The sequence below is a fragment of the Hirundo rustica genome, chromosome 5, assembly GCF_015227805.2.
Source record: "Hirundo rustica isolate bHirRus1 chromosome 5, bHirRus1.pri.v3, whole genome shotgun sequence".
Taxonomy (NCBI): Eukaryota; Metazoa; Chordata; class Aves; order Passeriformes; family Hirundinidae; genus Hirundo; species Hirundo rustica.
In genome coordinates, this window is record NC_053454.1 from 33190318 (window position 1) to 33216351 (window position 26034).

General features: G+C 36.7%; 1 protein-coding gene across 7 annotated transcripts in view; it reads right to left on the bottom strand.

Annotated features, from left to right (window-relative positions):
* The window catches only part of TENM3 (teneurin transmembrane protein 3), an 844329-nt gene that overhangs the window by 335612 nt on the left and 482683 nt on the right, over positions 1-26034 (bottom strand). Inside the window, exon 5 of one of the 7 annotated variants that reach the window (XM_058420802.1) lies at positions 14507-14756. The exons of the other annotated variants lie outside the window; for them this stretch is intronic. The gene's annotated coding sequence lies outside the window, so the exon portion shown is untranslated. The remainder of the gene's footprint in view (positions 1-14506; positions 14757-26034) is intronic. 7 annotated transcript variants of the gene reach the window in all.

Here is a 26034-nt window from a genome sequence, read left to right on the forward strand (position 1 = left end):
ATATTTTCATCTCCACACTTCCAAAGTAAAATTTACTGCTTGTAACTTCTCCATAATAGCTGACTCTTCAAATCTAATTTTTTGCTTCAAATATTGTTCTAAAGAAATCACTTTCATATTAAACATTTTTATTTACGGCATTTTCTGTAAAGCAGAGAATTTTACAAGGAATATATTGATTCCAAGATAATAATAAATGGAAGCTGTGTTATCTGCGTAGATTTTCCTCAGAACCAGGATCAAGTGACAAAGTAGTGTTGTGATTTGTAAAGGTCACATGCTGGCAGATCAAATCAATCTTAATTTTGAGAACGGTGTAAGATTTAAAAAAAACCCCAACAACTTCTAAGTGCTGGATTCTTATCAATACCTAGCTTGAAAGAGCCAATCATAACTGTAGCTCTAATGAAGATATTTTGATGAATTTACTGTATTAATTCCTACTCCTAAGATAAAAACCGTGCTGTGAACAGTCTGTTTGCAGCAAGGTTATCTTTCTACTCAGATATATTCTGTCTCCATATCTACCCTAGCTCCAGTATTTTTTCCAGTATTGTACTGTTTTTACTATTAATAGAAAAACCGTACACATTAAAAGAAAATTAAACAAAAGATCAAGCAACTGCAAAAACCTATTGGCATTTGGATTTAATCTATTTAACAATATTCTGCAAAGTGCATCTTGAGCTTGGAGAGAGTTTAAGAAAGAAATCTTTAAGCTTAAAAGAAAAATTCAGTTCAAGATAAACAAAGGACAGAGGACTGCTCTATCTCATTTGAACTGCCTAAACATGTTTCAAGGAGAAATGCCATTGAAATGGACAAACAAAAGATCATGGTTTAAGAGAAATACATGTGTTCTCTCCCTTTGAAATTAGTCATTCTAAGATTTGGGGGGCCAAGTAGAATTTTACCAGCATGAAAAGTATCAGCTCTAGTTTCTTCATTTCATGAATATTCAGAAGAACACACATCTGAAGCAACACTTACTCAGAGATGTCTATTTTGTATGAACAATCTAGCAAATACTTGCTTTACCACAGCCTTTAGGCAAAGGATGCCTAGACAGACTAGGTGAGAAACACTGCATATTTATTTTTTTAATTTCTGCAAGCTTAATGATTGCTTTAATAAAAGTGTTTTGCTGTTCTATGTTGATAAATACACTATAAATATTACATACTAGAAATACTTCTATATTTATATTCTGTATGAAGCTTGCTGAGGAGTCTGTGTGAGTCGCATGAAGACTTTAAAAGATTTTTTTAAAGAAAAACAAAAACTGCTTATGGATGTCTAATAGCATAACTGTGAAACACAAATATCATCCCAGATCCTTTCCCTTTAATAAAAGTTTTATGCCTTCCAGGATTTTTTTTTTTTTTAATCTAGTAATCAATATCAACACAAAGTGTTTTGTGTCATTGATCCTGGTCACAAGAAGGTAGCAAGAACACTAAGATTAAGGCATCCTTTTGTCCAGACTAGAGAAGGTTTATTCCTCTTGCTTACTTGCAGATCCAAGATCCCAGGTGTGGATGCCAGCCAGACATCAGCCACCACCAGCACGTCACAGTCATTTAGCACCTTTAACTTAGTGGGTATGAAAAATACTGAGGTGTCCTTCGCCAGGAGTGCTCCAAGTAACACCTGCCAAAGCCAGAGCATTGCTCTGAGCACAGCTGGTGAAGTTTCTCCAGTGTTCCTGTCCGTGACAGCATCTTCCAGCAGATGAAAACACAGGAAACACATAGCTGCTGACTGTAGGAAAAGCTCTCGTCCATGGAGCAGAAAGTGAAGGACAACAGCGGCTTCTCTAGAGCTGAAAAGATTCTTACTCTATGGATGGCAAAGTGATGGCAAGGAGCAAAGCTTGGTTTCTGCAACCGTGCCAGCTACAAAGCAGGAGGAGCGAGAATATGTTCCCAAGGACAGAGCAGACAGTGGGTAGGAGCAATGCAAGCAGCATCCACCGCTGTATTGAAGTCCCACAGTGAGAGGGGGCTACCTTGATGTGTGTGACGGGCTACCTTGACTGTCAGAACACCTGTCTTAGGGAAACAGCAAGAGGGAAGAATAAGGCAAGAGAAGAACAAGCCAGAAATTCAGCAAAGGGGAAGAAAAAACCTCTAATTCAGAAACAAAAAAGAGCAGTCACTGAGCAAGAGAAATCCATTTCCAGAAAAGAATAAGGGAGGCTCAACCACTGTCTGCTTCCTCTAGGCCATTATTCACATGTAGAATATCCCATTCTAGACCAATAGTAAGAGCAGAATAAAATGAATCACTTTTTCCCCTTTATCCCAAAATATAAAGTCAACATAAACCAATATTCCAGATTACAATACAAACTAACTTAATCTTAAAATCTAAAATTTGATTTCAAAGTAAGTCACTGTAAGTCACAAGCTTTATGAAAATAATAACTGTATGCCTATACTGACAGAGGTATCAATTTCATACTCTTGTTATGACAGAAATTTTTGACCCCCAACTTCTATTCCAAGACAGCTTGTAAAGATAACTTATCACTCTTGCCTTTATATCTAAATAATAAAGAAATTACTGTCAGAGCTGTGCCGGGTCTCTGTTAAGGATGCTTAAACTACTTTCATTTTTAAAAGGAGAACATTCATTCTGCAAATTAGAAGACTAATCCCAACATATTTCTCAATTATCCCAATAATTTCTCCTAATAATTACCTGCCTGCACTGTGGCTACTAAGGAGATACTAAATTACATCTGAAAAAACCCATCCAGATCTCTGCATACTGATAAAATACTGAAATACTGCATACAATAGACAAAACATTACAGTGGAAAAATGTTCCAATGAAAACCAAAACTTTAAACTTTCAAACAAAGTAAGAGACATTAATGTCTCTCAAAGGCTTCTGGATAAAATTTGTCACTTGTACTTGGAAATTTGCTAACACTTTGTAAAGGTTTAGACAGAATTAACTTCAAAACGTAATAGCTTTCAGAGCTACTCTCTGGTCAGTCAGTGATGTCTAAGTGAATTTGTCATGACACATAAACACCATTTTGGTAGGAACTGGTTTTCCTTAGTTCACGTTTGAAGCTAAAACATTTTGACTGAAATAAACACAAGCCTCCAAATAGGCTCTGACCTTTGCATAACTGATCACCTCTTTTCAAGTTCTGCAGCTGTAGCTAGCAACAACACACTAATGAACTGTTTGCCTGTATTCAACAATCTCCAAAATGCCTCCACCCTTGACGCTTAAAAAAAAAAAAAACCACACACTTTCTTTGGCTGGAATTTGATGGTAGGAACATTATAGCAGCTCTATAGAGTTGATACAGTCAATACAGGTAAGACTCAAGTTCAGAGCTGGAGCTGTTGCTGCTGCTCAGCTCTATGGGTACCACAGCACCACAGCTTGGGAGATGCTCCCTTGTCTCTTGCACCTTGCTTGTGATGCCAACTGGCAGCTCCCACCCTACTGCAAGATCCAAATGCTGAAGGACTGTATGAAATGTCATGTATGAATCACAGTAAATGTTCTTACACTTTAAAATCTAACAAATGAGAACAACCACAAACAACTTCAAAATTAAGTTTTAAGAAAACTATTCACCCGAATAAGATGATAGAGTAGCTGCAAGAGAACAGCCTAAAAAAATATTTTCAAGCAACACATGTGACACAAGAGCTCCTATTAAAATTCACTTGACTCATGTAACTCATTCACTGACTCATGATGTGCTAGAATGAAAACTCTGAAAGTAAAATATACAAGACACTATATTCAGACTATGAGTAAGAGAGAATGGTTTCATATTGATCCCTGAAATTTATTAAAAGCTGGCCAAGTTATAGAAAAGTCTGAAAAAGAAGGAATGCTTCTTTTATACACTGCAAATAGAGAGACAAGGAAAGGATGGAGGGAATTGAAACTGTCAAGACAGGAAGTTCAGACCACAGGATACTAAAAAAAATGACAATGTTATATATACATACATATCCAGGTAGAGGAAAAGTATCAGTTGAGAAGTTCAGTATCAAAAACACTACCAAGGTTATTAATGGAAAGTCTAAATAGCAACTATATGAGAAGAACAGTTGATTTGTCCCCAGGAGTAATACATTCATGCGATGTATTTAGAGGGAAAATCAGAACCAGCAGGCAAAGAGAACAGAGAAGAGTCATTAAAGGTGCCAAGGAATACGTACAGCTGAAAATCACAAGCACAGAACTGTCTGTCAGCAGCATAATTTAGACCCTGTTTATAAGTAAGAGCAATGGCCAAGTCACCCTTGTGAGAAGGACTCAAGAGAGCAAGGGTCTTGTCACTTAAGAAACAAACAAATACACACCTTTTATTTTTTAAGAGATGTGTAGAAAAATGACAACAATAAAATGATAGGGCAGGCAGCTGGATGAGAGATTTGTAGAAATACAGCAGTTATATAAAGAGGAGAAAATGAAAGAAATAATACCTGTACAGAGACTGCACATAGTTCCTCAGAGCAGTCATCATTATCCTGAGTTAGGTCAATCTCAAATGTAATTTCTTAATAACTATTATGGAAAAGACTATGAGGAAAGTCTAACACTGACTATCTTATCTTTTTACTGCCAAACAATTAATGATAAAAATCTTCCTTAGCTGGAGCAATTTTATATTGGGCCTTCTAGAGCCATGACATCTAAAACTTTTATTAGCTGAGCAATCTAAGCCAACTCTTAGAAAGCAAAGCAGCAGGCAGACTAGTACACTCCAGGTGCTGGGTACATTTACCCATTTATTTGAATTACCTAACTAGATCAAAATTGTAAGGCAAGAATATCACTTGTCAGCATATATCAGCTACAAATGGTGCTGCACATTTCAGGAATAAACTAGAAGACTTCATAAGTGTCTGAGTGACTAGCAACTCAGTTCATGCCTAAGGTTCATCTCAGAGCCTGAACAGTTTCTAGATTTATCTTCTTGCTTCTCTGAAACGAAAGATTTGATAAAATATGCATAATAACTGAAGCAACTACGTTGTTGTCACAGGAAACACCTAACGGTTAATTATTCTTTGCAATATAATCACATAATAGTAAAAAATGGTTTATGAGAAAATGGAATGACTACCAGCTTGCTCAAACCTACTTTAAAAAGTAAGAAAATAGTATCTGTTTTGTTAAGAAAGAAGTCTTAAATAACAATAAATTTTGGTAAAAACAATTTTAGGGGTTTTGTTCTGTGGTTTTTTTTTTCGTTTTGTTTGTTTTTTTTTTTTTTTTTACTATATAGATATTATTTACTATAGAGATGCAGAATACTAGAAGCTGCCTTTTATTACTGAGATCAGGAGAATTGAAATAATAATAAAAACCCCCAAAACTCTAAGAAGGTAAAAAAAATAAATGAAGATTTAAATATCTTAAATCACAATGATGCATCATATGCACATCATTACAGAGCACATAAAAGCATAACATCCTAATATTACTACATTTAAGTGTTCTATAAGGACATACATATGATATATTGTGACTTAAAACATTTTAATTCCATTGAAGAAGTCCTACAGCTTTAAAACATGCTGCAATTTTGCATGGCCACTGCCTCTTACATTATTCAACATGAAGTGACAGATTCTGCAGAGTATTTACTTAATAAGAGCCTCGGCAGAACGTGCAGGCTCTGATTTTATTGTAGGATTGTAACTCTATATATGCATTACCAGACCTTTTGCTTAGAATCATGGCATCAAATACTACAGTAATCTCAAGTAGAATTTTTGTTCAATTGATTTTTCTCACTGGCTGTACCCCTCATGATCAAAAATCATGATGCTTTGAAGCATCTAAAAATTGTTAATGTTCAGTAAACAAGCCATCTCTGCTGTATTGTCAGACCAAGACTCAGTAGGTAAATCAGAAATACAAATATGTTAAAAAATACAGATATTTGTATTTTACAGGACAGATTTTTAACCCTGCCTCAACTGGTAAAGAAAAACACATGCTTATGCAAATACTTATGCAAAAACATAGAAATAAATATTCGAGAAAATACACTATATATGTACCTACAAGTCACATATGTTAGCTGCTCAGGCATAATACTCCAAGAGTAATCTTGCAGTACTAGATTAAAAAATCAAGATGAATGAATGAATATTGCTTATTTTCAAGTTTTAAACAGTGCAAGTTTCCAAGCCAAACCTGAAAGCTGGGAATGTAACATATTGCTCTGAAAACACCGAATAAACCAGCAAAATGGGCAAAGTCTGTTAAAAACACAGATTGCATCATATGCCACAAGTAGGAAAGTAGCTTTGCCAGTGTTTGAAAACCAGCAGCACAATGACAAAATCCAAGTTTCTTTTTATCAAATATTATTTCAAGTCAGCTGATCTTGAAAAACAAAAGAATAACTGAATTATCTTTCATTCTCATATCACAACAGAGAAAGAAATTTAGTAAGTACAGAGATCAGCTAATGTATCACCAGCAATAACTCAGCAAATTTTATCTATGTTGTGAGTGCATAATGTTAACAACTGTTTCATATGCAACTTGAAAAGGTTACTGTAAAACAGAAGAATACATCTAACATCTTTTCACTGATTTTATTTAGAGTGTTTCTTGCTGAAAAAAAGGTCTGCATAACATATAAAGCTTTGCTATTAATATACGGCAATTCTCCAGTTTCCTTTCAGAAAAAGTAATGCTTATCTCAAAAAAAACCCCAATCTTCCTATTTTTTACCAGGCTCTCAAGAGGCTCCACAGTCAAAGACATCAAAGACTCTCTTCTTCCATGAAAAACGCTTGAGGGAAAAAAAAACAACAAACCATGAACAGCAGAGATATCCCTCTCCCATCTTCTCTTCATCTCTGCCAGTGATTTTCATGAAGCCGTGCCACTAATTAAATGGACTGTCCAGATGGGCATTCCCTGTATTCTGGGCAGCTTTAAACCATAATGACCTGGTGCTAAAGCTCTTCCTGCTTCTTCCTCCACTGCAGCTTCTGTGGTTGCACTGTGCCATCCATGCTGCAGGACCCAAAGTGCACAGGAACATTCTCAGCCCAGCTCTAGTGGTGGCTTCACCCCACTCTCACAAGCATACACCCCACTCTCACAGCATACAGAGTGGCAATGTGAACCAAGAGCTGATAATGTCTGACTACAAACATGGATTTCAACTGCTGACAAAGAAATTATATTTATGGAAAACCAAAGAGACTGAAGCCCACTGTCACCCACCCATCCCAATAAAAGCACCTGCATCCATCTGGAAAGGACAACTGAACAGTCATGTGAAGTATAAGTCATCTTTCACTTTCCATTGCTCACTGCAGAAGAAAAGCAAATTATTCTTCAGTCCTGAAAGCTCTAATTGAGGAATTTCACAGATATTTGTCTTTTTAGTTTGTTTGCTGTTTGTTTTTAATCAAAAACTTTCCATCAAAACAAACTGGTAATTTGACTGCAAGATAATTCTGTTTGAATATCACAACATTACTTTAAGTTGGTAGTCACCCTTCAAAAATCCCAGTTATTCAAAGAGAGAAAACTAGCTTTAGAATTAAATACCTTAGTAAGAAAAAATTGATCACACAGAAGTAAAACAGAGGCTAAGAGGAGAATGGTACTTTCAAGGAAGGCAAGCAGTCCACAGAAAGAAATCTGCTTTAATAACTACATTTGCCAGAAAGCATGGAACTAATTATGGTTCCAATATACATAATGCATTCAGAGACCTCAAGTAACAGACATTACTACCTGGCATTTCCAGTCCAGTTGTTGAAGTATACTGATTGTAAGCATAAATGTTCGTATTACGAAACAGGCAGATGGTCTGCTTCACCAGAAACATTACAGTCTGACATTTATTATCAATTGTACTGATTTAATACTAATGAGAGTAAATGGAGACAGATTTGCAAAAATCTGTCTCTTGGGAAGATGTATGTGTACCTTTAAAAATCTTTTACTTCATATTTATCGTGCTATGGTACCAAGAGGAATAATGATGTATTTTAATATACAGCACCACTCTGACATTTGCACAGAATATTCAGGCCAGGAACCAAAACCTACAAGAGAATAAATTTCTTCAGGAAAAGAAGCAGAGGTGGTGCTTCAGTAACTCTGCCACAGCTGCAAACAAATCAAGATTAAGCTCACTTTTTATGATGTTATAAAATACGATTACATCCAGCACCGAGGCTTTTGTTCACAAGTGCAGCAATTTGAAGATACGCACAGCAAGGGTCAGTAACGCTTATTCTCCAAATGCTGAAGTGTCCTGCTGCCCGCATTGCTCACCGTGGGCAGGGAGAGAAGAAAGGAAGAGCCACCAGCCTTAGCGCAGGAGCGGAGCTCTCAGCAGCCCAAGCCGGGTTAAGCAGCACAGCCTGCCCCATCACAGCCACTGGCTGCCTCACGGACAACGGCAGAAACCAGAAATCCAAAGTGACCAACGTTGAACAAGGGGCACAAATTAGCAGCGCTTGCTCAAGCCTAACGCTTCTCCTTACACTTGTTCTCCACTCAATTGCTTCAGGCCTTAAGAACCATTAAGGCTGGCAATGTTTCTCAAAGCAAAGCAGCAGTGAAAGTGTTCCTTGTAAGCCAGCGTCTGGTCATCAGCATTTCTGTGAAAATGGTTATCATCATCTCAGATTTTTGCTGTTATGAAGTGCCACTAGCATTCCTTGTCTAGCAAGACACACCAAGGCAGAGGTGCAGGGCTTCTACAACAAACCAATACCACAGAAGCTCCTTGCTTGTTTTGTTTCCTTCAGTTTCTTTCCTGTTCATTTCTTCTGCTACAAGGTAGTGTGATCAAACATACAGTGATGCGTTACTTTCTCATTAATAACAGCATCAATTCCATGGAGATTTCAAAGCTTATTCAAACTATTTTGAGTATAAGCACAATTTAAGACTGAGGAGTAATGACACAGCGTTATGTTACAATTAAATTGCTTCACTTCAATTTATGTCAGACACCAGAATCTGAGAACTGATTTGGACAGACTAATAGTGAACACCTGGCTTTCTTCTTTTATAGCCAGAACTGTAAATATGATTATTCACTCTCTTAATATTTCATTGAAAGCCAATGCCTCTTTATTATCCCAGGTTAGAATACTAAGGGTTTTTTTATGAAGCAATTTTTTTTTCCTAATTATCCACGTACTATAACAAATAAATCTATTCAGTAAAGAGGTGTTAAAAATAAGCCTTTTAACCTAACCTTCCTATAATTTATTGATAAAAAAATAGATTTAAGTGCATTTTTCATTGCTTGGAAAAACTGATTTCAGATAGATTTCAAGACCCTATATGCTGAGAGTCAGGCATTAAATATTACATTTTCCCAATTTTGTAATATTTTATAGCAAAGGCATGGTCATTGCCAGTAACTTCTAAAGTAAGATTAAACCCAAGATTCTATTCCCTGCACAGACTGTTGTATTAGCATACTGCAAAAAATATGTACTGTACTTCTAGCAGAGAAAAAATGCCTCTGGTATAAAGTCAAGAAAATTTAAAGTAAAGTCAGCTGTACATGCTGGAACACACTTTCTCTGAAGCTTCTACACTGGAACACAACATAAATTAACTGTCATGTTTAAGCAATTATCTTCTATCAAAATGATCAAAAAACTAATTTACACAAGAGATACAGTAGATGCATTTCCAATTTCCCCCCTAGCTTCTCCAAGACAGTGCAACTGATCTAAACAAATACAGTCAATCATTTGTTGAGAGTGTGTATGTGAGGAAAGAGTGGTTTTTTTAATTATTATTTATTTTTAAGTAAAGGGAAGAAGTGTGATCTTGCCTGTAAGGGATAGACTGGAAATACAGAGAATATGACAGTGAATGTTTTATGTATAGGGATGTTATCCAGATCAATATCCTACTTTTCACTATAAGAATTTCTACTCACAGAAAACTGATAGTACAAATGGATACTACTCAATTTTCCAAACAAGCTTTTTACAGGGTAAAGAGGGAACTAAGTGGAGAGAATTTTTTTTATATTCAGCATCCTGAAACAGAATTTGCCTCTTGTGACCTTGAGCAAGACGTCTGCTCCTATCTCACAAACAATAGCATCTACAACATGAACCATATCAAGCCTGGGTTCCTAATTAAAACATATACACAAATCAGTGTCATTTGGCAAGGAGATAGGGGACTGGACACCACGTATGACACAAACAGAAGGGAAACAAAAATCATTTTTTCCTCCATTCTTTCAAGTCAGTCTTGGGGATCTGAGGCAGTAGAATCTTCTAATCACTTCTTTTTTTTTAAGTATAGGGCTGAGTTTTTCATACTTTAAAGTGATTTACTGTAACAAATTAATATACTTACATTGCTTCATATATGTACTCTATTTTCTGCATGCAATACACCAATTCCATGAAAATCTACTGCAAATAGCAGTGCCTTATTTTGAAAAGTGACTAAAAAAGCACAATGTTCAAAAGTACAGTCTTTTTGTTACTAAAATATATATCTCCTGGAGATATGAACTACTTTTCTTCTCACATTGTTTTTTGTTTTCCCTCAACCCTTCATAAATACCATCTCAAAGCTTTGTGTTAGCACTGGTATTGAACTTAGGACTTTTTGACTAAGAAACAGAATATGAATAATTTGTATTCCAAACTTCATAACATTAAGCTATTTGTAAATTATTTCTTTTAAATTGAACCAAGTGTTTAAACACTGTCATACGCCAGGCAGTAAATATTTTTTTTAACTGCTAAAGAGATAAAACAGTTCTTTTGCTTTTTTTCTAACCAAAACAAAGTAAGTCCCACCAATTCCACAACCTCCTCAAAATTGTTGTGGCTATCCTTACGAAGCAGTGATTTACTAATCTGAAGAGCAGTCATCCTAAATCAACTAGAAGAGACTGATACAGCGATGTATGAAAACAGTGAGGGAGCAGTGCACCATTTTAATGCATGGTTTTGGTTAGAAGCCAATGCACACTCATTGGCACAGAGGCAGTAATAATATAGGTTGTCTTCTCTATAAACCAAAGTAAAAACAAAAATTAAAAAAACAAAAAAAAGTAACAGATTTTACTTACATCACTTGGAAATAGTTAAGAGGCGAAAATCACAACTATGAAACCCATTTTGTTTCCCTTACAGAGGCAAAATCTACTGCTAAATCATGAATGGTAGACAGTTTTTTTGTCAGAAAAGCTGAATCTTTTTGTTGTAATTTTGAGATACACTTGAACCACCTTCCTTGGACACACACATGGTTGCAGCACACAAATCAGCAGACGCAGCTGCTTGAACCAATGCTTGCAAATCTGGGAGTAAGCATGCACAGTATGCTTTGGAGGGACAACAGCACTTCCCTCCTCTCTAAGGACTTCCCTTGGCTCTTAAGGCTTTTTGAAGAAAGATGTACCTGGAACCATCTCCTGATGGTTCTGGAAAAACACCAGCTAAAAGTTCATAGGCTTCTTAGAAGCCTTCACACTTCAGTAACTAAATATGTAACAAATCAGTTATGACAGTCTGTGATCAACTTTCACTACGTTGCCCAAAAAGAGGTTCAATTTTGAAATTTGATCAATACTTACACCATCTTACAAATCATATTAATTGGTTAAAAAGCTGCAACATATTCTTTGAGACAGTTCTTAGCAAAAAATTAAGTATTTGTTACCCAATGTGAGTGAATCTCCTGTTTGCAATTACTGATGATGGTTCATGGAAGCATTGCATTGTAAGAAGAGTCGGCAGACTACATGCATAGATAAGAATCAATGCTGCAAGCAAAAATCTGAGCAAAGACAACTGAAGTTAATTGTACATTTTTTATTTTCTTTAATTAGGACCTATCCCTTACTTTATCATCTGTAATCCTGGCAAAACGATGGGATTTGCACATGAACAGGACTTGCACGTCAATCACTGTCATCTTTTAAATCAGAAAGGTGCATCTGTATTTCCACAACAGGATTAAGATTAATTTTCATGAAACTTTACTCTATGTTCTGTTACTTATAGCCAGGTCTGTGCCCAGCCCCTTGTCCCATTGCAAAGTTTGGGGCGTCCCTGTAACCAAGGCTCACCTGAGGTAAATATTTACTTTCATCAAGTCAGATTTAAGGTGGGTCTGTTCCCCTGCCTGCATTTGCATTCATCCCCTCTAACATTCAGGCAGGCAGGTGTAGGCATGGGCAGGGCCTCTGACAGCGTTCACAAACCCATGATTCTCACCCCATAACCTGGCTTGATCATCTCAATCCAGCAAGCATCACCCAGACCTGGCGGCTCTTTTGATGCAACAGTAACTTTTTGCTGAAGTACTCATCTACTCCCAGCAAGAGAGCCATAAAAATTTATGGAGGACAGACAAGCATTGCTCTTTCTTGTCTACTCCTGCTCTTCTGTACTGGTGACCTCAAGCATTTACCAGCAGCATTCAGTACGTAAGTCAGGTGTCCATACAAAAATCAATTTGGAGCCTTGGTAGCTAGATTTCTACTGTTTATTTCTCATTCTCCTCTTTGCAACCAGAGTTAGGCATCACTACCAAAGGCATTTCATCTTTACTGATACAAGCTGGAAAATGCCGTATTATCATAGCGGTCTGAAACTTGGATTTTGTGGAGAATACAAAATGAAAATTCAGTCAAGGGTAGGGAAGCTGAACAAGATGGCAATTGTTGACACATATATACATATATATTTGCCACAAAAAATCTGAATGCAGTGCTGAAAAGCAGAAGATGAAGGAAATAAAAAATGGATCAATTACTGCCCAGGAAAAAAATGTACCTTGGGAATAGGGCCTATGACAAACAAGCTCACTAAACAAGCAACTATCTGAATAGATTTTTTTTTTTTCCACACATTACACAAGATAAGACAATATTGTAGGCTTCCTCCTGCTGAAAGGCCACTAGCAGTTTGGAGTAATGAAAACTCTTCGAGAGACAGTAGTTGTAAGGCAGAATTACAGAGGCTTAGTGGATCTATCCACGGTCAATATAAAACTGAACGTAGTAATAATAATGTGTTTTCTGGTCTTATCATGTGAGCAAATTCATAAAGGGAATTCAAGGGACAGTTTTAAATAGACTCAGTATTTCTGTTACAAATAGGCATATATATTATTGAAAGGCAAAGGTTTTGTTATCTGAAAATAGTATCTCAAGTTATGTTTTATCCTGTCCAGTCACAGTAATCCTTGCAATGATTTCCCTTCTTCTTTTACCAGGGGGGAAAAATCCATGGTCTATTGGATTCTTCAATCAGAAATGAAATTCAAGCTTCATCTGAGTGTTTTATCTTGATTTTTCCAGAAAAAAAAAGTTACTATGAGATGACTAAACACAAAATCACAAAATTTGAACCATGTTGTCCAAGTCCTATCAAATTTTGTAAGATACAAGATGTCTCAGATATGAAATTTCACAGAAGTTAGAAACCTTACAGAAAAAATAGGATCCAACACTGACTCTTGAAAAAAGAGCAACCACAGCTTTGCCCCTTTTCCCTTGAAGAAAAGGCAATCTTTTTTTACTACTACTACTACTAATCAAAATTCACGTTCTATTTGTTGAAACCACAAAAATGAATGGCACAACTGAGGAACATGGCAGGGAGCTAGGGCACCTGACAGAGGGAACTAAAATACATAGGGAATGAACCTAGAAAGTCAGGTCTTAGGTCTACTACTCCTGAAAAAACGCCACAGTTATGGAATATTCCTGAGTCATTGCATCTAAGGAAGAAAACCAAAAAACAACACTTGAAGAGGAGATACATCTAAAACACACACATAGATAATATGAGTAAGTCAATACCAATTAAAAAGAAAGGATGAGAACCACTGCAATTATTATTGTGACTGGATAGTTTTAACTCTCTTGGTAGCATGCAATATAGCAATGTAGATTTGTGCTGAGGTGCCTAAACAAAAGACAGAGCATATCTCTCTTCATCAAAACGTCCAAGTAATATGATAAACATTGAAATAGAACAGTGGAGAAAGCCTCCCACCGTTTATTCTTCGTACAAATAGATACTATTTGTATATGTAGACTGTAAGTACAAATGCATCCCTTTAAAGACCTGGCTTTCAAAGTAGATTTCATTTTTTTCCCATTCTTCTAAGAAGAAAATATCATTGAAAGAAGTCAAATAAAATAAAGAGAATAACTGATGCCCCCCAAAATCTAGAGCAGATACAAATTATTGTTGACTCATATTGTAAATTGCCTGTCCACTACAAGCTTTTAGAGTAATGCAACAAGGAAAAAAATGTTTTTCAATCACTGCCATCCATCAACTTGGTAAACAAGTAAAATGTATACTCTGCCATCTGCTAGCTATTAGTCTGTGTAATCACAAAATATCATGTAATGTAATCATAAAAAACCACTATTATTACCTACTCTTTCAATTTATAAGCAAATATTTCTATCAGTCAAATGATTTTATGCTAGCATGAGGCTTGAACCCTCTGCGCTGCTTACCATCAATCTAGTCGTCAATCTACGATAAGTCTGTCTCTTGTTCAGCCCTCCTGCGCCTGGGAAATGCTCAGCATGGCAGCAGGATCTCTTTGATCCCAGAAGAAATCACGTGAAGAGAAGGGTCAGTAAATGATCCAGCTGCAAGGACCTGAACAGTTTAACAGCAATGGCTATGGAAGTAGTCCTGCTCTTGGTCACACAGGCTTAGGTGGTCAGAGTAGTCCTGCTCTTGGTCAGACTGCCTTAGGTGCTGCCAAGAAAGAACAGAATTCTCAGTTCTAAGATGATTTTTTTCTGCACCATATTCTATTTACTGTTGATACTTATCTTTAAACGTATCTCCATGAGAAAGAGCACTAAAAAAGTCACAGCTTTCTTAAATTACCTCTTTTAAAGGTATAGCAGGAACAGCTGTTGTAAAATGTGTAAGTCAGAGGAACAGTGCTTTTTTCCACTGATTTCCAATCAAAACTGTCCATTAGAAAGCAAACACATTAGTAAGAAACTGCACAGCAAAACTAAAAAAAACATACTGAAAAATTTTCCGGTGATATGTACTACTAAAATATGATTACACAATGGAACTTGATCTTGTTCCTAGAAGTTTCTCAATAAACTGAAAAGTTTTCACGTAAAAGAACATTCACTATTTTTACTAGCCCACAGAGTTATTACAGCATCAGACCAATGACAACAAGAGATCCAGTCAGCTAGAGCTAAGACACTTATTCCTTATTAATTACTTTTAATTTATGGCAGAAAAACAAATATTTTATGGCAGGGAAGACTCTACTTAAGCAGATTCTTTTTCCCACCAGCTAAATGTCAAAACTGAAGGTAATAGTGTAAGTGACACAGGAGCCATTATTGCAGCTGTACGTGACTCCCATTTGCTCCTGAAGGTCCTCTGCCAACCTGAGGGCTAGAATCTGCTCCTGCAGTGACAGAATGAAGTAGAACAGCGTACCAGGGAATACCTGGGGTGTGGGTGGCCTACCAGGTGTCACAGTAAATTAAAATGGCAACTTTTTAAAGGTAGATCCACTGGGCTAAGATGGACTTTGAAGCTCTGAATTCAAGCTACAGAAAAATTCTTTCTTCACATCCGCTGTTTCAGGGCTAATTTCCATACAACCTGTCAGGAGCATTGACTTTTTTCATGCCTTGGTCAGTAAATTCGTCGTATTCCACAAACACTATCAGTACACCTTAAAGATACAGTCCAGGATCCCAAATCAATTAACAGTGTAATAACACAGCCACAGGGACAGGAGAGAGATTATGCTTTTTAAAACACAAGTATGAAGTCTGCACTACTGGAAGAGAGCAACCACCTTTGTACCTTGGGGTAAACACCTGCAGCAATCAGGGTTTTCTTTGAGGCAATAGCCAGTCAGTCAGACTTTTGGTGCTGCCAATCCAGCTTTGGAACCCTTTAAGTAACAGAGGTCATCCAAACTACTGAAATAAGGAGCAGACTCGACCAGATCTCTCAAACACATCTGTCTCCTGAACCTAAACTTGTCACCCTTTTCTAGGCCCTTTGTTAAACATTTCTGCAGTTTGTGTGGCAGACTCTCCTGCAATGGAGAGGAATTCAGAGTCAAACCCCCACATTTAGAAACTACATTATCCATGCTGCAAGGTGACCACTAAAAAATTGTGGAAATGTGTGTGATGGCAAGTGAGATTTCCCATTTAAAGCTAAATATTAATACATAAACTGAGAAATGTTCTTTTAGTTTCATGCATGTTGATGCAATCTTTAATTATGTGTTTGCTACGGAGACTGATAACACAGAAAACAGTAGCAAGATTTTATCTTCCAGCATCACTGTCATTTTCTCACTTCCTAAACTTTGTGTATCTACTGTATTTGATTTTGATATTTAAATTTATTATATATAGTATTTAGGAAATTTAAAAATTAATGTTGTTATTAAAAACTATACATAAATAACAGAAATGAGATAGTGATTTTAAGGTGGTTTTCAGTCTATGAGAGGTTTCATTTCTTAGGAGGTATCTCTAAGTCTATTCTACTTGACCACTAATGTCAATCTTTACATCAGTGAGTGAAAATTTAAAGGAAGTCTCCAAAAGCAAAGGCATTCCCTTTTTTCTGGATCGATTCTGTAATTATACCGTATAGTATATGACACAAATAAAGGAATTTAAAGATTCACAGAAATGGAAGAATTCATTAAATGATTACACAATATTTTTTCAATTAGACCCAGGCACAAAGAGAAAAATAAGGGGGGAGGCGGAAGGAAAGAGGAGGGAAATGAAAACAAAACAAAACAAAAATAAAACAAAAAAAACACCAATCAACCAACCAACCAACCAACCAACAAAAAAAAAAAACAAAACCCCACAACACCCCAAGGACAAACCAAACCTTCCAGACTATGTCAGTTCAAATTCCCTCCACAAAATTTTAAAACAGGCTCTTTCTCTGTTACCCTTATAGTACATAAGGAAAAGGCAATGTCCCAAGAGAAGAACATAGAATGGATATGTTCAACCAGAAGCTGACTGACCTACATTAAGCACAGGGTGTAGAGAAAAGTCATAAAATGGTTTGCTGTCATCAATTCTATACTTTTTCAGGGAAAGATATCTTTAATTTCTTTACAATACCTCTTATTTAGTCTATCTAAGCATTTGTTTTTAAAATCATAACTGCTGATCACTACAGAAATTCTGAGCCCAACTCCACAGAATCACACGCCAAAGGCTCAGTTTGTAGCCTTTACTGGTGGCTGTAAAAAGAATGCAGAAAAATGCCTTCTTGGGCATTTTCTGGCTGCATTAATGCAGAATTTACCACTGCCAATGGTTGACCCAATAAGCTGCCAGCACTCAAACTAAAAACGTTTACTAGGCTAACAAGGCAGTGATTCTCTGAACAGTGGCAGCAGAGAGGAGCACTGCTCTATCATCTAATGGTACAAACTTGACCACAACCAAAACCACCGCTACACCTGCCAAAGTAGCCAGAGTCAGCTTAGGCAAGTGCAAGCAAGACAACCCTGTCCTACGCCAGGTCAGAATGGCATGGGTAAGAGACATGCATGTGGACATAAAACTGCTTCTGGGAACAAAAAAAACCCCAAACCCAGAGGAGAGAATTGCTATCGACTCCGAATTGTATTTTGATCTTGTACTGAGATACTGGATACTCCAGTGATTTATTGTACCATTAAGCCATAACACATTTTGAATACCAGGAGACAGAGGTACTTCACTGAAGAGATGGAAAGTGGGATGTGAAGTGCAGAGCTCAGTCACCACACAGGGCTGGAGCTGCAGAGAAGTCACAGCAGCAAACTGGAGGGCAAGTTTTCAATGCCTGGCTGGAGAGCAGGTGGCAAGGAAATGGGGTAAGATGAAGTAAATATAGAACTAAAGCTCCACTTCTTTCCTCCCACACTGCCAAGTGAATCTCCACTCAATTTATTACTCTTTACACATGAAAAGAAAACATAACTTAATTGCCTCTTGAGAATGTGTATCTGCAATAAATATCAAAGCACATGTATCTTCTAAGAAAGAAAAGGCAGCATAACCAGAAAGTAAATTATAGCTATTCATTCCCTACCCAAATTTCTGATGTTATCCATAATATGCAGTTCTGTTATGGCTATGGGTTCATGACAAGGAGATATTGCTAAAGCAACTGGCTACTTTTAAGTGACAATGCTCTCGCTTGAGACATCAGTTGGGAGGGATGTTAATAACCCAAGTAGAGTTCAATTTCTTACATTGCAGACAATATTTTAACTCTACATAATAAATGGCCAAACAAGATTTTAACCCTATAACAGATGACTATGCAGCATTTTAACAACCAATAACAAATTACTGTGGACACAATAGTAAAGTATCTTCCCTAGCTTTAGATGACTAAGTAAGGAAGATGAATATTGAAGAGCCTTAGATGCAAGATCAGCACACCTACTCATATTTTCAAGAAACATCATCATAAAACCAAAATTATGCATAAACTGAGGATTTACTTGCATATCCTTTAAGATACAAATGTTACAATATTAGTATTTCAATTCAGCATTTGAGATTCAATTAAGTATTTAGTAGACGTTTAGGTAATATTGTACTTACTGTGACTATCTAAAGGAAAATCTTTTCATACAGCTAAATCTCGAAATCATCAACTAGTTTTGTTAACAACCATATTCCACCTTTCTCAGCCTGGACTCACATAGCTGGCTGGAGTCCTTTATGTACTAGATTTCCATTTAGCACTATGTATAAACATATAGATATTTACGTACCTGACAAAAAAATAAGAATCAATAGATTAGCAGCAGGATTGTTACAAACACACAGGGTCCTGCAGATATCAGAAGGGTGTATCTGGGAATTCTCAAAAGTCCAAATGCCTGATTCCTGCCTAATAGAAACAGGGTCTTAACCCTTCTCTCTTGACAAGAGATGATTACTGAAACTCAGAATAGGGGATGTGCTCCGATTTTCTAAGGCAAGGTCCGTGCTTTGCATTTGAGTTCAAGCACTCTGAGTTCAAGTGGGTTTTAACAGGATCAGAGACCAACATAAAAATATAAGTGTACCAGCTACATAGCTGTTGTTTGCTTTGCCCCTTGCAATGGTGATCCAGTGACCTACCAAGTGAACCTTAGGTGAACTTAGAGTGCTGTAAGGTTTCACTACATCACAATCCATTCCAACTTCTAGGTTTATATTGCGGAGAAAACTTAATTTCTACTTCTAATATGAACAGGCATTATGGGATCTTTAAAAAAAAAAAAAAAAGAAAAAAGACTTAGAAAAATACACCACAAAATTTTCTCTAAAAATACATAAAATTAGTAATGGTAATGTTAGAATATTTTTTACAGTATTTTTACAACAGTTTCTCAGTCAGGTGGTCAAAACTTGCAGAGCACAGCACATGGATGGGTTTTTCTGACTTGTTTGGAATTACTGGTGTAACTCACCAGTTGCAATTTCCCCTAAGTCAGGGAAGTGTACTAAACACACTGGTTTTGCTTTAAAAATATGTCCCCAAAGTACATACCTAAAGATATATTTTGGAAAAGACATACCAGACAGACTACATAAACACCTCCTCTCTAAACGCTTTCATCGTAAATCACACAGACAGCACCTTAGACTTTTGACGACATTTGCTATGAGGTATCAAGTAAACTAACTTCTTGTTCCTGAAAATACCATTTGCAGCAGTGACAGCTTTAGTTCTTTACACTTCATTAGCGCTGCAGTCAAGTCCCTTTCTTCAAAAGATAGTAGTGTTCATACAGAAAGAAAAATAATTTTCAGAAACATGATAAGTGATAAAACGTTTTGGATAACTTTATCTTCAATGACCTATGTAATTTTAGAAGCTCCTGATTAGCTAAAGGGTTACATGAGAAAAACCCTACACCTTCCCACTTTTGTTTTCCCTTCAAGAACAGACATAACAGCAATTTCATGTTTTAACTAGATTGTCAACTACTTTCAGACCCTATATTCTAGAGTATATATTCTCTTGGGAATAACGATTTTCAAGCTATGCAGCTTGATGCACACATTACAACTGTTTTTATTTTGAAGAAAGGTGAAAATAATAGCCCTTTATAGAGACAGGAGCAAAAACCAGATGCAAGATCCTCATCCCAGCATTAGCCAAGAATGTGGAGATGAGGAGCTTGTGACTCTACACATTGGAGGAACAAAATGTGAATGTATGTAAACTGTGTTATAGGGCAACAGAACTAAACATCTCATGAGTTAGAAAACACTCCCTTGCAGCTCCAATATATCAAAACAGATGCCAACAAGTAAAATCCTAACGCTGATTTAAAAGCAATTCAGTAGTCTTAGAGGGCATGAGTTAAAAGCTCTAGATCAAAACCATACAGGCTTGGTATGTTCAATTAATCTGCATCTTACCCAGAAGTAAAAAATGAGACACCCAAGTCAGAATCAGAATCCAAACTCTGCAAAATACACTGCAAACCCCTTCCTGCAGCTTCGTAATGAGAGTGGTTAAGGGCTGGAACTGCCTGCCAAGAGAGGCTGTGAAATCTTCATCCTTGGGGATTTTCTGAGTTTGACTTAACAACACCCTCAACCACCTGATTCCACTTTGAAGGAAGCCCTGCTCTGAGCAAGGGGCTGAACTAGATGACCTGAAGAATACCCCTACAACTGTAATTATTCCCCAATTTACCATACCACACACTGGAGAACCCTTTAATGAGACACTAACAAGAGCTGATAGAACTACAAAATATATATTCATGACCTGAATTATGAGTTTCCCAAACAAGGAAAAAAAAAAAATTAGACACTACACTACCAAGATGATTACTGGATAAAAGTCAGATGGAATATCTTTCAGTGAGCTAATAGATATGCACTGTTTTGACAGTGTTAACATGAAAGGACTGTAGGTCCCGGGAGCTTAAGGCTCTCTAGAGACTTTGGCACAGTCCCTCTCCTCGTCTGCACTGGCAAACATCCCCAGTCTTCCCTTAAATCAGGCATTGCAGTAGATGTGATTAAGCCTCCCAGTAAGAGTCTGACCTCATGAAATCCTGTTCACTGTGTGTGCAGTGCTTCACAGGGCTCCAAAACTTGAAGGCATTCTAGATAAATCAGTCATACAACAAGGAAAATGAGTGAAAAGCACCAAAACACAGTGATTCCAGATTTGGGTTTTAACTTCAGATAATGTTAAAACAAACATATGTACATGGGAACGAAATTTTAAAGGCACACTCATTTCCCTGCCTCAGTTTCCTCAATAGCAAGAACAAATTGCTCAAGCCAAACCAATTTTGCATATCCAAGCTTTTCTAAACATAACTTTTTCTTGTCCTAAGGGAATTTCTCACCTCCCTTGAGACCACGTTGAAGGTATTTCTCCTTTCTCCAGGTATTTCCCAGTGCTTTGGGAAATACTGCTCCCACTAGAATTCTTAGTTCACTTTGTATGACGACCTCCAGATCAGACTCACAAATGTCTTCTAAACCTCTTAAAAGATGATTAACTGCTTCTGAGTTTAAATGTGAAAAATCAGTCTAGCCAGCAGCTATTCCTTTGTAAAAGATGCTCCTTTTAACAATAATTTTTAAAAAGGCAAATGCTAACATCATTATTAGGCCTATGCCAAGTAAAAGTTTTGCACCCCATCACTTGTGGGCTGTATCTCCTGTCGTGTTTTCAGCCCAACATTTGTACATTTTCCACAGGCTGGCATCAAACGGAATCAATATGCAGAAGACCTGACACATCACAGCATCCTTTCAGCCACATACTGATGAGACTTACAAGTACCACAGAGTCTAATGAAGTTAATGAAATTTTGCAACAATTTAAATCAAAGTCACTACTACGTCTGTCTATCCCCTTTGCCATGTCCACAGAAATCTTCCTTCGCACAAACATTTTAATGATTGCAAGGTGCAGTTTTAGAAAGAAGTTACAATACTGAAGGAAATAAGAGCAGCTTAAGGTTAATACTTGCTCTGCACAGTTTCCTGAACCAGCCTGGATTTGTTTTATATAAGCACGGGCAAGGACACAAGAAAACAGTGCACCCTTGCCTTACTTCGGCTTAAACAATAACAGAACATCAACCTCACATACGTGAGTTATAGTTAAAAAAAAAGCCAAATACAACTTCCCCCCCAAAAAAAGTAGAAGCACTCAGTGCACCTATATCAGCACCTCCTCCCTGAAACACAAAATCATTGAATGTATTGTGCCTGCTGCCCTGATTATTTTTCTGTAAGTATTTATTGACTTCCTAAACAACAATTTTTTTGGCTGAATTTCAAGGCAGCTGTTTTTTCCGAGTTCAACTGGAAGTTTTTTAACCCTCTAGTTTACACTTGTAATTGGAGGTCAGGAAAATAAAAAAACAAACAAATTTATTCTATCCATTTACAGAGCCAATCAGAATGAATGTCTATAGTCTGTGACACAAGAGTAGTTTTTCCTGAAATCTCTAATTCTAATGTATCTTACTTTTTTAATCTTTTCAAACAGACTTTTTTAAAGGAAACTTTAAAAGGTTAATGTCAATCCCATTATTTCAAATAGTCTTTACACAACTTAAGAATGTTACCATTCAGTGTTGCCCAGGAATCCAATTAGACTCCAAATCAGTGTCCAAATTACAAAAGCACCATAAAACCTACTGTGCTGCTGCTAACAGCATGCTAGATGATCATGTTTGTTATGCATTTTAGGAAAAAGTTAATTCTCATCTAGTTTATATTGTACTATAGTCTGATTACACCTCCTCTGCCCACGACTTAGCTTGCACAGATATTCTCCTTTACAACAGCAGAACTGTGAAGCCCCAATTAGACTGAATAAATCTGCATGTGCTATTTTAGCCCATTCAAAATATTGAAATAGTTCTTTGAAGTACTGTGCAGCAGCATATGGTATTTTATCCAGTTTCACCATTTGTACAAAATAGCTTGCAGTGATTTGTTACACAATATTCTGAAATACTCTTCAGCTATAGTCTGCAGGAATAGAAGCTTTCTCCTTTTCCCTTACTTATTAGGATTTTAGGGATGCTTTAAAAACCTTGGTAGAAGATGCAATAAGAGTAGCAGGTTCCTGACAAATCACCTTCTATCCAAGAGGGAAACAGATGGAAAAGAGACAAAAATGAAGGAGTACAAAATCAATTTTTCTGTTTCTCTTTAGATACCTATAGCTCTTAAAATAACAGAAATCTTGGAATTAAGGAGATGGGTATCACCTAGAGATATTAGCATGCTTGGGACTATGTGCAAACTTAATTTCATTAAAAGCAATGTCTGTTACGCTTCCCACCACTGCCACTTTCTTCATTAAGAGGAGCAGTCAATGACTTGAATTTGTTTTAGCATTCAATGCACATTGGATGCATGTGTTCAACTGCCTTGATTTTTTTAAAAAAGATGAGCCCAACAGAAGCTCAGTGTGATACATCAACAACAATGGACTCATTAACAGTCTTCATTTAAAAAGTACTTTTTATGTACTCACACAACAAAGGGAATTGTTTCTGCTCCAGCCCCCTCGCCCATCCTTTCTGTTGCTGCCTTTGCAAACAGAAGTCTGAAATTCCTCTCAAGAGTCCTCTGGAGTGGAAAGTTCTATGTTGATGTTATCAGGCATCCCTGCATGCCACCTCCAAAATGCTATGCACCTTTTTCCTAAAGTACAAACTGAAAGTGCTTCAGCACCATGTTAAAAAAAAAAAGTCTTAAGAAAAAGCCTAAACACACCTTTTTTAGACTCCAGTTATTCATCTGTCTGCACTGTGGGGCTTTACAGGCAGCATCATTTGCAAGCCATGAGGACGTTGTGGTTTGTGTAGCAGACAGATGTGGGCTGGCTGGCAGCTGCAGGTAAAGCAGTACCACTGCCCGACCTCTACGCTCTCCCCTGTGCTTGATGACAATCATTCACCGCAGCAACGCAAGCAGATGCACCAAAGCAAAGCTACTACAGTGCCCAACCCAACACACTCATTCACAGTGTTAGAAACTTCCCAAAATATCACTGAATGAAAATAATTCCTTAATGCCAATGCAGTCAGTCAGACCCAATACATGCTGTAATTATTAAATCATTCTGTAACCATAGATAAGAATAATTTTGGATCCTTTTAATAATATTTCAAACAAAAAACAGAGATGAAAATGAAAAAAAAAAAAGTGAATACTGGTGAATATACATGGTTAAAATATAGTTTACAGAGAAGTCACCTAAACACTGCCTATGCAAATTGGAGATTACAGAACCTCATAAACACACTGGCAAGAATGGCAGGGAAATGCTGTTTAAAGACAATATAGGATCCTAGAATATTAGCTGTAAATGCATATAATAAGTTTAAAAAAAACAAACAAAAAAAAAAAAAAAAAAAAAAAAAAAAAAAAAACACCAAAAAAAAACCAACAAAAAAAACCCGCCAGCCTTACCAAAGGAATCTGAGATAAAGCAGGAAGGACAGAATACTGTTTCAGGTTTTTTTATGGTTTTGTTCAAACTGTCCAACATTCCACAAATTAATCCAAAACACACATTCCCTGTTATTTACAGATGCACCATGATGTGTTTATTCTAATAGCAACCTAACTGTGCACATGGCAATGTATGTAATTGTGGTTACAATTTCCAGTGGTATGAGTCCTTTGTGGTTTCCAACCAAGCAATGAATTTTATTACTATAGTGATAAAGCTCATGTATGAATCTTACAAAAGATGAATGACCTCGTTTTCCCTCAACGGGGAGTTCCACTATTACAAGAGCGATGGCTGGCAAAATAATTATGCCATCAAAAGACTTAACTGATTCAGCTGGAACTCAAGATCTGTCAGTAATGCTGCTCACGAACATTACTGAACATGCTTCTGATCCTGGCAGAAACAGCATTAGAAGACTGGCAGTTTTTCAAATAGGTAATATTCTAGAGAAAACTGGGTGAAGTTAGAAAAAGAAATAGTGAGCGAGATGATTCACCTGTTCCAAAGTGAAATTTTAAATTTATGTAAAAGGATACATTCGTATACTGGTATTAAAAATTGTTGAATCTCTAAAATCTTGCATCTGGGGAGGTATCCAGCAAGCATTATAAACAGGAGCAATACTTGTTTTAAATGGATTTCACATTTAAGCTTTGAAATGGAACAGTTAAAACCTGCAAAAAATACCATGCATTAGTTCTTTTATGATAGAATTTATTATAATGGCAAATTCTACCATGCACAATGGTTTTGTGTACTTGGCATAGTATTTCTAAGGAACACTCATGTATAGATTTATGTTACAACCACTGCATCTGAACACTCCCAAATTAAAGAAATGCTTACAATGGTGTTACAAACAAATAAGAAACCCACTTGCCAGCTACTTACAATGAAACATAAATTATCCCCCCTAATTTACAAAAAAATGCACTTTTAAGTGAAAATACCACATACAACTAGGCAGAATGCTAAAAAGCTGCTTTACAGGTATTATTAACAGCAATATTCAGCTTTTCAGCATTAAAGAATAACAACACTAAACCCTCCCTAAAAAGTGATTCTTTCCATTTTTTATAGGTCAGTAACTGAGATTTCAAGACTTAACCTCCGACTAAAAGATATCAAGTCTTTTTAGGTCATGGGGTCCTACATGAGGTCTCTCAGAAGAAAGCATAAAAGTCCTAAAATAACAAGCACACACACAGGTTTCTCTTAATTTGCCCTGTTGGATTCCCATAATAAGTGCTTAATAGCTCCAACCCCAGAGCAACTCTGCAGTCATCAACAAGACCATTTACCACATGATTTAGCAAACGTTATTTCCAAGATTTTCACTTACATGTGCTACACAGAACAGAAATTAATGTAGGGCAATTTATGAGTAATATTATTCTGGGATTTACAGTTCTTTGTCTATCAGATTGAGAAAGAATCTCAGCTTGCCAGAGGCACACGCAAGTCGCACAGTACCACCCTCTTCCTCACTGAGCTATGG